We start from the raw sequence: 12,026 nt of genomic DNA, 5'->3' as shown, positions 1-12,026 counted from the left end.
ACCTCCTACTGCCACCCAAGGTCCTTTGCATGTTTGAGGAAATTGGGGCTTACTAATTTATTTTTCTCAATGACAGAATAACACTGAGGAGTAATAGTGCTTAAATTCCCATGTTGAAGCAGATGCTAGTTGTTAGAGGAGCCTCAGAGACAGGAAACTGGAGAAGTTATCAAAATAGCTACGGCCAAAGGCTGGCCTGGAAGGCTGGAGTACGAAGTGAGAGCTTCCTCTCGGCTCCTATCTTCCCCATTGTGCCCTTCCTGTCTTTCCACATGCACAGGTCTTCCTTGAGTTGGAAAACTCAACTCCCAAACATGTTACTTGATCCTGCTCCTATTTGTAGGACAATAATACAGCCAAGCTCCGGGAAGAATGTCAAAATCCCTTAGACACTTACACAACAGGGCTTAGGACTAGCCTACTTGACCATGAGTTTGGATTCAATATCCCCTAGCATACCATCATTCCATATTAAAAACCGTGCAGAAGCCAGGCACGGTGGTACATGCCTGAAATCTCAGCACTCCGGGAGGCTGAGGCAGGAGGATCACAAGTTCAAGCCCAGCCTAGGCAAATTAGCGACTTAGTGAGACCCTGTCTTTAGTATATATGCATTGGGCTTGCTGGCCTTAGATTTAATCCCCCATATAACCCCTCCCCTCTAAAAAAGCAGAAATCACTACACACTATCCCACTGCCAGTCTCACAATTTAAGTACCACCTCTAAAGTGAAGCAGCTTTTTCTGCACAAGTTCTTGCTTATAGAGTGTTGGGCTGACTTCTGGCCCATACGGGAAAGCCGTGTGCTTCTATTCTCCCTCTTTTTCCAGTGAGAACCCCTACCCCAGCAGAGATATTGCCATGAACCCAAGGAAGCCCAACTGTTTTCCTATAGACACCGAACAGAACATCCTAAAAATGAATTTGAGCTCAAGGTAGGCTCAAGGGGAAGGAGCAGTTGATCAAGAAAGCGAAAGCTCTGAGAATAATTACTAATAGCTTATTCAGTTAAAAAAAATTAAGTATTTTACTGGATGCAAAACATTGCCTTGTATGTGGGGCACCATTTGGAATCCAACAAGCCCAGTTTGCCTCCTAAACCAGTAGATCATGACTGTGTCTGACACAGACCACTCATTCATCTTAATTTGTCTGGCTGCCCCAGGGGTTCTTTATTAACCTATCAGAGGGACTCACCAACTTTACAGTGGATCCTAGAGTTACGACTGGCCTGACATACAAACAACTTGGGTCGTGACCAGAATTTAGTTTTAACTGCTGACTAAAGTCTTGAGTTATGCCTTGAACGTGGGATACCTGTGCTTTTACACAATTAGATACAGATTTAACCCTTATAGAGTTCTGGAAGGAACATTACAGCATCCTTTCCTGTTGGGGTTCATTGAGAATTCCTTGGCCAATGTCTCTCTAAGGATGCTGAGATCTGCCTGTATACAGGAGAGAGACTGAAGGTTACGTAGGGGAGACTGAGCTTTCAGTTGACCAATTTGAGTTACAACCAGTGCTGGCAAACTTATTGAGTTCGTAAGTCAAGGGTCCACTGTAACTAGTGGGTGTGAACTGTAGTGAGAGCTGCACCCCCTACACGTACCAGGGCTCTGGTAGTTGATGGTCCGCAAGCTGCCATGTTTTGTATCAGAGCATTGGTTACTACGGTATTTAAAGTCTAAAGAATTAACTGCCAACACTTACACTGGAGAGCTCTCACTGAGAACGTAGCACTTTTCTTGAAGAGTTGGGAAATCTGGCACCCTGGATTCGTTCCTCGTGGAAAGGGGATAACTGCAGCCCCCAGGGTGGAGCAGGACGAGGTCCCCTTTCCCTGCACTGTCTGCCACTCCTTCTCACCTCCGCATACCAAGGCCAAATGTCAGCTGTCATCCATCATCACACGTTTTTCCCATGACAGAGATAAGAAAGCGAACTGCTCCTTACCCCCTGAAACAGGCCCCTTTCACTCACGGCCCCAGCCACCAGCCCCTCCAGCCCCTGGAATTCACTGACACCTGAGATGAGAGAGCCTCTCTAACAAGACACAGGAATTTATTATTTGTGGATGAGTACTGCGCTTGGCATCTGTTTGGAATAGTTTTTCTTTCTCAGATTATGTCAATGCTAAACATCTCCTTTTGGCCCAGAGTTCCTGTTGGCTCGGGTGGAACCTCAGCACAAGTTCGATCATTTCAGAAACAGCATTGGGCCCTTTAAAGGAAGTGTGGCTCGTGCGACTCTCCGGTTCTTGAATTTTACTCTTTACAAGCCCCACCACTGACACCTGCCCCATTCGGACCTTCTGCTCTCCTCATTGTAATGGCAGAGCTTCCGATTCACGTGACTCCTTGGCTGGTGCAAATCTTTATTTGTATGCTCCGTCAAGATGGAGAATAAAGACAAGAGCCCCCTCCTGCTTGGCGCTTGACAAAGCGTGTCTAGTTACCTCTGCAAAGGACACAGGAAGGGGACGAGTGGGTGCACTGTAAACTGGAAGTGGGAGAGGGGTGGGGGATCGGAGAAGAGGAAGGGGGATACTGGAGCCTAAACAAAGGCCCTGGAGGGAAGAGGGGCGGCGACGCCTGCCTGGGACACTCACGGTTGAGCTGGCGGCGGCGGATGCGGTCTCTCCATGGCCGGTTCCGGATCCAGTGCAGCCGCGAAGGTAGCACCATGGTCTCAGGGAGCGGGGCCTAAAACCTCCTCATGGTCGGGTAGCAGTCCAGGAAGTGAGACTCGCAAAGTTAAAAAGGAAAACCCACTCTCTTCTCTTTTTTTTTTTCTTCACATTTGAGGTTTCCGTTTATTTTTATCTTATGACTCGCCTTGCCATGCCTTCCTCTCGCTCCCGGGGGCCCGAAGGAAGCAGTCCTCTGAGCAGACTAGACCGGCCTCCCTCGGCCTCCTGGGCCATGTTTTATGCATGAAGGTGCTGGGCGGGGTCACCAGGCTTCTGTGTCTGCTGGGCAGGCATCAGAGGAGCCGAATAATGGCTGGGGGAGGGCAGGTGTGCAGGCCCGGCCTGCCATGGGCATCCCTCTCTGTGGCCAGGAAGGAAGGGCAGCCAGGGTTACCAGGGGCTCAAGCAGGCCTGCTGGGGCCCAGGAAGGCCACCAGATTTGGATGCCACTCGCTCCCCAGCACCTATAAGAGTGCCTTGCACTCGGCAGGTAGGTAATAAATATCACTGAATGCATGAATGATTTGGTAATAACCAACTCTGATTTCTGCATTTACCTATGTCCTTGGCACCCACCTGCCCCAGGGCACTAAGTTCATGAGTTCTCGCAAGCCACAACATGCCTTTCCTTAACTGTTCTTCAGCAGAGAGAAATTGCTCCCAGCATGGCAACAGATGGTATTAACCAGCCATGCGACTTCGTGAATGTTGGCAAATTCTCTGGGCCTCAGTTTTTTTTACCTGCAGAGTGAAGGGGTCTAGGATATGTAATAGCAAGAATCTTGAGTTTTCCTTTTGTCTCTGTAACAAATCATCACAACTTCGTTGCTTAAAGCAACACAGATTTATTATTGCATGGTTCTGGCTGTCATGGGGCTTGAGTGATGGTGATGACAGGGCTGGTTTTCTGAAGCAGCCTTTGTTCCTTGCCCTGATTTCAGGTTATCTCTGATAGCCGAGGAGCCATCATTCTGAGCCTTACACCAACTGCAGGGATGGCTCTGGACAATTGTTCCTGGGCCCTGGTCCTTCACCACCTCCTTCCCATAGTTCATTTTCTGACTCAGGGGAGACAGTAGAGACCGAGATAAGGGCGGAATCAAGGTATGGTCACCAGCGAGGTCCTTTGACTGCTGCAGGTAGACAGAAGTCCGTGCAACGGCAAATGCAGCATAAGAAAAGGGTGCAAGAGACTTGGGGATGGATGTTGCCCCGACATCTCGGCCCTTGATTTGTATTATTCTCACTGCAACAATCTCTGCTCTCTCCCGTCCCAAGCAGAAACCAAAGCCAGAAGCTGCAGTTCGGCATGAGGCAGTCTTGTGGACACAGTCGGGGTGCTGGGGCCTGTCCTCTGCCACCTTTCACTCTGGTTCCCGAAAGCCTGCTCCGCGGTGAACGTGGATGTGAAGAATATGATTCCAAAATCAACATATGTTTTTCCCAATCAGTCTCAGTCTTCTTTCCCCTTCATTAAGCTACGCATTTCCCAAAGCCTCTGTGGCACCTGTCAGCCGTGTTCCTGATGTACACGATTTACAACAGATGAGCGACAGCAGAGCGGCGGACAACCAGGGTCGTGGTGGCAGGGCCAATAAGGACAGGCAGGTTGGAGGGAGAGGCCTGGAGACATTTCCGTAACCTCATCTCTTGTGAATGTCAATGTCAATCTTGCCAGTTTCCTCATTATACTCATGGGAGGCCTGCGCTGGGGGGTATGGTGCAGAAGGAGAAGCTCATTGATCTTTCCCACGCGATCCTCTTCTGAACAGCTGTGCTTTATCTTCTGGTTTATCACCGCAACCAGAGGAAAGCGTCTTGGCAGTATGAGTCTCCCGAGGAAAATCTGCGTTTGTGTTAAGTGTAGAAATCACTCTGTACTCTTCTTTGGGCTCCTGTTTCTACTGTTTCCTTAAACTGCAGAATTTCATGGTGGAAACACGCAGAATCCGCTAGTAGCAAATTGTTAAAGTGCATAATTATGTGATCCTTTCCTCCTTTTTCTTCCAACTTCTTTTCAATAAAGGGAAGCTGGCTGTGAGGCCTCAAAGAAAGAGCGCCCACGCGGCTGCTTCCATTTGCAACCATCCTGAGGCGAAGCAGCGCTGCGATTACTCAGGGGAGAGGAGGAGCTGCTGCTGTGCCAGGCTGCCTTGCACAGCTTCTAAAGGACGCCCTGCGGAAAGTGTGGTATTATGGTAAAATAAAAGCTCCTCGAATGCCAGGGAGGGTGCAACGGCCACACATGCTTTATTCCTCTCCTGTCACCAATAGCAAAAGAACACTTATTCTCTGGAAACTCAGAAAGGGTTGGGAGTGGGTACATACCATGGTTCTTTGGCTGTCCACACATTTTTTTTTTTTTGCTATTTTGTTTATTTATTTATTTTTAAAACGGGGTCTCGCTTTACAGTTCAGGCTGTTCTTGAACTTACTATGTAGCCCAGGCTGGCTTTCCTGCCTCAGCCTCCCAAGAGCTGGGATTATAGGTGTGCACCACCACGCTCTGCTTGTCTACACAGTTACTGAGGATTTACGGAGAGGTAGCATGTGTTCAATGTTTTGCATAGGTTAGGCTTTTTAGAAGAATACGATACAAAATATTCTCAATATTTATTGAACTGAATTTGACATGTTTAGGTGCCCCATACAGTGGTGTAAGGAGAGATTAAAAAACTGCTTATAACCCTGGGAACCTTTCCACAGCCCACTCAACCCCTTCTAAATGATACTTATTTAACATATATAGTACATTGCCTATGTTTACTCATGTGATTGTCATTTAATATTCCTGTGTCCACTTTGCAGATAGAAGAACTGAGGCACAGCAAGGCTTGATAATTTCCCATGGTCACACACTTAGCAAGGGGATGAGATGTGACTGGAACTCAGATAATTCGGCTCCCAATCCCGTGAGTTTAACCACAGCCTGTACCAACTTCTCAAATCAGCTGAGTAACATTGCGGTGTGACTATATGCTACATCCTGCTTCTTACATCTGGCAGCAGCACTGTGTTTTTAAAATACTTCCCATATAGCTTCAACAAAGACAATTACTGAGTAATAAGAATGAAAAAATTGGATAACTACTACAGAATTACCTGAGGCTACATCACACACATCCACATGTCTTACAGAAAATGAAATTAATTCTCAGAGGTTAGGAGGCACATCCTGGTTGGCTCAGCAGGTTGAAGAAACAGGGCCACGTTTTAGCACCCTCTGGGCCTGAACCTCAATACAGAGTTCTTTTTACTTGCTCAGATAGGAGTTCTTGGGAGCTTTAGGCCTGGAGCATTTTTGGAAGATGGTCTTTGTGGATAGAGAGGGACAGTTTTGAGTTGGGTGGGAAAGAAGCAGCCAGGAGCCAAGAGAAAGATCGGTGCCTGCCCTAGACTTCTCTCTCTTTGCGTCAGGTCATCTCATAGTTACCGGCTCCTTTTTTATCTTCCTCCCTCCCAACCTGGAATCTCTGGCATTTCCGGCCTCTGTGAATAGCCCCGCCTCCCATCTAGTTGCTCAAGCCAGAAGCCCGGGTGTTCTTATATCCAGCTGTTCCCCCAAAACCTCATGCACTCATTGGTGGGGCTTTTTGGAGGTGGCTGGATTAAGAGTGTGTAATAACTAAATGGGTTCGCATAGTCCTGGTGTGGATAAAAGAAGCCTCACCCTGGTTATGGGTGGCACCAATTAATAGGCTTGTAGCCTGGATGGAACACAAACGGACAGAAGGCAGGCAGGCTGCTGCTTGCTGTTGTGCTTTCTGCCTGCCCTGACATGGACTGCTTCTCCTCTGCCACGCTGCTCTTCCTTGAAGCCAGACAACTATGGACTGACACCTCTACAAACTGTGAGCTAAAATAAACCTTTCTTCCTGTAACTTTTGGGAGTTGGGTCTTGTGTCCCAGCAAAGAGAAGGTAACTAGGATACCATGCCTGCCCACTCCCCAACTTTCTGGTCCTACACTTAAGCCAAGAGCCTGGTCACCTCTCAGTTTTGTCTTCTCACTGTCCTCCTGGTCTGACACTGCCATCACCTATCATGGAGCTGACTTCACAGCCTCCTACCTGATATCCTCATGGCCTCATCCTTGGTCCCATTTTTTATTTACAGCCAGAGTCACCTTTTGAAAATGCAGATCTGACCATAAATCACCACTACTTAAAGCCCTCCAGGAGCAGACATTATTCTCAGGACAAAATCCAGATTCCTCAACATTGTGTACACGCTAACTATTCCTTGAAGGGTAGAGAAGAGGAGACAGGGAATGAAGGTGCCAGCTGGTGGTTGATTTGTTGGAAAGGACAGTTAAAGGGAGCCATCCAGAAGACGAGCCTCAAGGACAAACGTGCCAAGGACAAGAGAGTGCTCATGCATTGAGATTTGGTTCAGAAGTTAGAGATGCAGACAATGGCACCCAGAGAGATGGCTGTGAGAACAGCTGTGAGAGCAGCTGGGTGTGGACTTGTTCACATAGTCACCCAGCGTTTGTCCCTAGAACCCTCTGAGTTTACGACCACTAGGAGATATCACTGATGAGTTTAACTTTCTTCTGAGATTAAAGAAGACCCACCCACATGTTTTAAGTTTTAGAATAATGATGCAAATAGTGACTGGCTGACATCATGTAGAGCAGAGTTGACTTTGTGTGTTGTAGCAGAGACAAAAGTAAGGTCAGAGTCCTCCCGTGACACCATAAGCCATAGGAAAAGCTTCACTTTAGCCAGGAGAGAGTTTTAAAGCAGTGACTAGTTTAACCTTTATGATGGCTTCTTCTGGAAACATACCAAGATGTAGAAAAGGATATTTTCTTTTTATACTCAGTTTTAAAAGATTTAACTTTTAAGCTGGCTGCAGTGGTGGCATACCTATAATCCCAGCAATCTGGGAGGCTGAGGCAGGAGGATTGAAAGTTCAAGCCAGCCTGAGCAATTTAGGGAGACCCTGTTTTTAAAAAGGGCAGGGCATGTACTTCAGTGTGAAGGTCCTTGGTTCAATTCCCAGTACTGGGGAGAAAAAGATTTAAATTTTCTTTGATCTTAATGCCATTTGACTTGGAGCCCGCCCCCACCTAAGCCTTGGCAGAAGACAAGGAGTGAAAGTCTCCGTGGTTCCAAGGTAGCTTCTCCTGTGCAAACCATGAGAGCTCAGCTGTTGCTGCCCCACACCTGTATTTCAGGGAGGAGGAAGCAGAGACCTAAAGAGGACATGTGTTTTGGTGGCAGCCACACAACCAACTCATTCCTGAGGCAGCATTAATAGTCATTCGGATTTACAGCCCGGGCTCTTTGCATATTCACAAGCCATTGCAAATCAGACTTCTCAGCTATAAAATGTGTTTCTCAGCAATGTTTTAACATTACATCTTATGTGTGAGCAAACAACATAACAAGGACTATTTTTTAGAAATTGTGCTATGAAACTAGAGATTCTGAGAGGTTTCCTGCATCATGTCCCAGAAGGGATATCATATCTGATTGGGATGACAGGCACTTTTCCACATCTTTAACCCAGAGGAGGAAGTGACTGAGGGAAGATAAACAACCATAAGTAATCTCCTCTCCCTGACTGTCTTCCAAGAGTCTCAGACTCCCAGGCATCTGTCCAGCCTGCTGAGCAAAGCTGTCCAAGAAGCTCACAAATTTCCTTTCTTACCAGGTTAAGCCAAGTCAGTTTTTCACAGTCAGCAGTGAATACACAAAGATGGAGATCGCATGGGTTTACTCTGCCAAGTGTGAGGCCACGTGGACAGACGCAGAGATCACCGTACCACGTGGTACAATGAGAGTGGGGTTAGAGCAGAAGTGTGAAGGCTCTTGGGAGCAGAGAAGGTGGCAGCCAGTCCCAACAGGAAAAGGGAAATCAAAGCAGGTGCAGGGAAATGGCGTTTGAGCTAGACTTTGAAAACAGGCAGGAAATGGAGGGCAGAGAAGAGTGAGGAAAAGGCCGGAGGTTCAAGGGGGCAAAGGCTTCAGAGAAATAGCCGATGTGTCTGAGCAGGAGGGGAGGCACAGGCAGACAGGCAGGCAGGAGACAGAGTGCAGCCTGAAGAGGCCACAGTGGGGAGGGGGGGCAGGCAATGTGATCATAAACTATGATCGAAAACTATGAGGAATGTTTAAACTTGAAAAATGTATTGCAGTAAGAGACACATTGCCATTAATCCTCCTCAAAATTCTCCCTCTAATTTCAAACACACCTATCCTATTGTTTCTGCTGCTTTCTGAAGCAGCTCTGGATGTCCTCTCTCTTGAGTGTCTCTATGGGGTATGATAAAAAATGCGGTGAATGCTGCTGCCAACTGCTATCCAGTAGAAAGGCAGGTTCATGAAAACATTATGGTGTGGCTTTATCTGTCTTATTCACTGGATCTGCCATTGGGAACTTGTAGCTCTTCCCCAGAGTTAAAAATGACCATGAAAGGTAAATGTTTTTAATCCATTCAGGACACTGAGACAGCCACAACAGTGACAGCACAACTGAAGACACTCACGAAAGAGGACTTCCAGAACTGCTTCAGAAAGTGGCAAGAACAATGGGATAAGTGAATTTGAAACTAGATGGAGTAGGAAAATATTGGAGGAAGACTCAAGAAGTCTGTCAGCTACAAAGGCTGAAATCTATGAAGTCAGTGTTCAGCCATAGAGTAGGGAGAAACCTGGGGCCATCACACCTTCAGGAAAGTGAGCAGCCATCCCTGCCTGCCCAGGACAGGGGTTCCCCAGGATGCCAGGCTTTCAGCACTGAACTAGGACCATCGTGAGCAAAACAGGACGAACTGGTTGTCCTGACTCAACAATAACCATTCTGAGCACCAACAAAACCTCAGATTCTACTCTTACCAAGTTTACTTCAGATTATAATTTGGTTTCCCAGGTATGTTGGGGAAAATACACTAAAAATGTTATATTGCAGTAAATACAATTTTATTTTTGTATTTTAAAAGTTTATTTCATTTTTAAATGTACTGATCCCAAATGTCTCATTTTTCTTGAGAGCCCCTCATCACATTTCCTTTCCTTTAGGATTTGGCTTGGTGTCAGGGGGTTTCTAGAGGAGGGCTCCTCCTGGCACCCTGCATCTCGGTCATACTCTGGCCTCTGCCATTCAGAGGGGAGCACAGGACAACACTGGGCTGAGCTCCCTCTCTGAGGCGCTAAGTGGCAGCTGCTACCCTCCTGGACCTCAACATGCTGCGATGCACAATGAGATAATTCAACACCTGGGGTGCAATTCAGTGTCTTCAGCGCATCTTCACTGAGTTGAGGAGGGAAGGCAGGAAAACTATGGAGTCCTGAGAAGGCAGAGGCAGAACCCCAAGGGAAGAGGGAGCCTGCAGCTGCCTGAACAAGCTCTCCTTTATCTGTGGTGAATGTTTAAATTTTTAAATGTTTTAAAGTAAGACATATTAGGTAAAAAGAGCTGAAAATCAGGACCAGATCAGAACCAGAAAAAGCCTTTATTATGGCAAGGATCTTCCGTGCTGTCTCCAAACAAAGGAGCAACATGGCTGGGATGGGGAGCTTCTTTCGTAGCAGCGGGGTGGGGTTAGCCTGAGCTGGGGTGGAGCTGAGTGAGGTAGTATTAAGGGATTGGAGGATATCACTAAGAGGGCCTTGTGACACCACTAGTTGCTAGGAAGTAGCAAATATTAGGTCAGTTTTCTTGGCAGGAAGAGGGGCATGTTGGTAAGAAGAAGACTGTCCTTTGGTGGGAGAAACCACATTTTAACATGGTGTTGTGTTATGGGAAGGATGCTGCTATTCCATGTGGCAGCCATTTTAAGGAGCAAGCATTATGGGAAGGAGGCTGCTATTTTATGTAGCAGCCATTTTAAGGCAAGGGAAATATACCATAGATCTCCTGGAGCTGGGGAGGCAGAGCTCTTCCCTTCTCCATTGTGTCTTGAGGATAGTTATGGTGGTCCAGCCGTCTCAACATGAACATGCCTGAGTTGGGCAGTGAGGATTGAGAAAGGAAAAAACACTCAAGCTCGAGTGGAGACCAAGAGAAGTCTGATTTAGTTCACAGAAACAGCTCCTTTTATAGGCTCACATCAACAGGAAGCACCAAGCAACTATTTGTATCTTTATGGAAAGACTGCATTTTCTGACTCTTTACAAAGAACATTAGATCTACAGCGGTCTCTTTGAGTTTCTCCAATTGCGGAGTCAAAAAATAATTTTAACAAGCAGAGTCCTAGAAAAGTAACAAATGTTACATAGATTGTATCGGTGCCTTGAGTGTAGAGGTGAAGAAGTTTCCTTTTAAATGTCAAATGCCTAGAGGGCCATGGCCGGGCTCCCACAATGGTGCACCTGCAGACTCTCATGTAACTAGACCATCTTGTGTGACTTTGCATCTGCCCAGCAGGCACAGTCATGTGAGTCTTGGAAGGGCAGAGTTGTCAGCCTTGTCCTTGAGCACTGTGACCACAGCCAGCAGGACTAGGGCCACGTGTAGACAGAGCAGCTCCCTAACCAAGGAATTGGCATAGCCCTGCTAGGGATCTGGAGACAGCAGCTCTGTTAACAGACAGTTCTTTGAGTAGTTCAGGACAGGTAAGGTGCCCTCCCAAGGATTACATAATGTGTTTGTCTTAGTCCCTTTTCTTGTCGCTGGGACAGAATACCTGAAATCCACAACCCTGGTTCAGTCCCTGGTTGGCTGTCTCCAAGGCAGAAACAGCATGGTGGAAAGGCCTGGGGGTAGGAAAGCTATTCACATCATGGTGGCCAGTAAGCAGAGGGTGAAGGGAGAAGCTGAGGAGAAAGATGCCTTTCCAGGTCAGGCTCCAAGTGACTTGTCTTTAACCAGACCCTACCTCCTAACAGCACAGCAGCTAGTGAAATTTTTAGAGGATGCATCTACTGATGGAATAGTACCCCAGCACCCAGTCACCTTCAATATACCCCACCTCTGAACACATGAGGCATTGGGGGGACAGTCTAGATCTAGGCTATAACAGTGTCAGTCTGTTTTTCATATTAGAACAAAATGCCTGAAGCTAGGTGACTTTATAAAGGAAAAAAAGGGTTTGTTTGGAATCATGGTTCTGCCCCAAGGTTCAGAGTCTGAACCTGGTGATGACCTTGCTGGCAGAGTCCCAAGGCAGCGAAGGGTATCACATGCCACAGAATGGGGAATGTCTGTGTGTGTCTTTGTCCTCTCTCCTTCTTCTGATAAAGCCACCAGTATTCAATCTTGAGTGTTCCACCTGATGATCTTATCCAAGGGTAATCGCTTCCTAAAATCCCAACTCTAAACACCATTGTATTAGTTACTTTTCTCTTATTACTGAGACAAAATACTCAACACCCAAAGTTAAAGGG

Source organism: Fukomys damarensis, unplaced genomic scaffold (assembly GCF_012274545.1).
Source record: "Fukomys damarensis isolate Sample0158 unplaced genomic scaffold, DMR_v1.0_HiC HiC_scaffold_10, whole genome shotgun sequence".
NCBI classification, from domain to species: domain Eukaryota; kingdom Metazoa; phylum Chordata; class Mammalia; order Rodentia; family Bathyergidae; genus Fukomys; species Fukomys damarensis.
Note: the sequence above shows the minus strand (reverse complement) of the source record.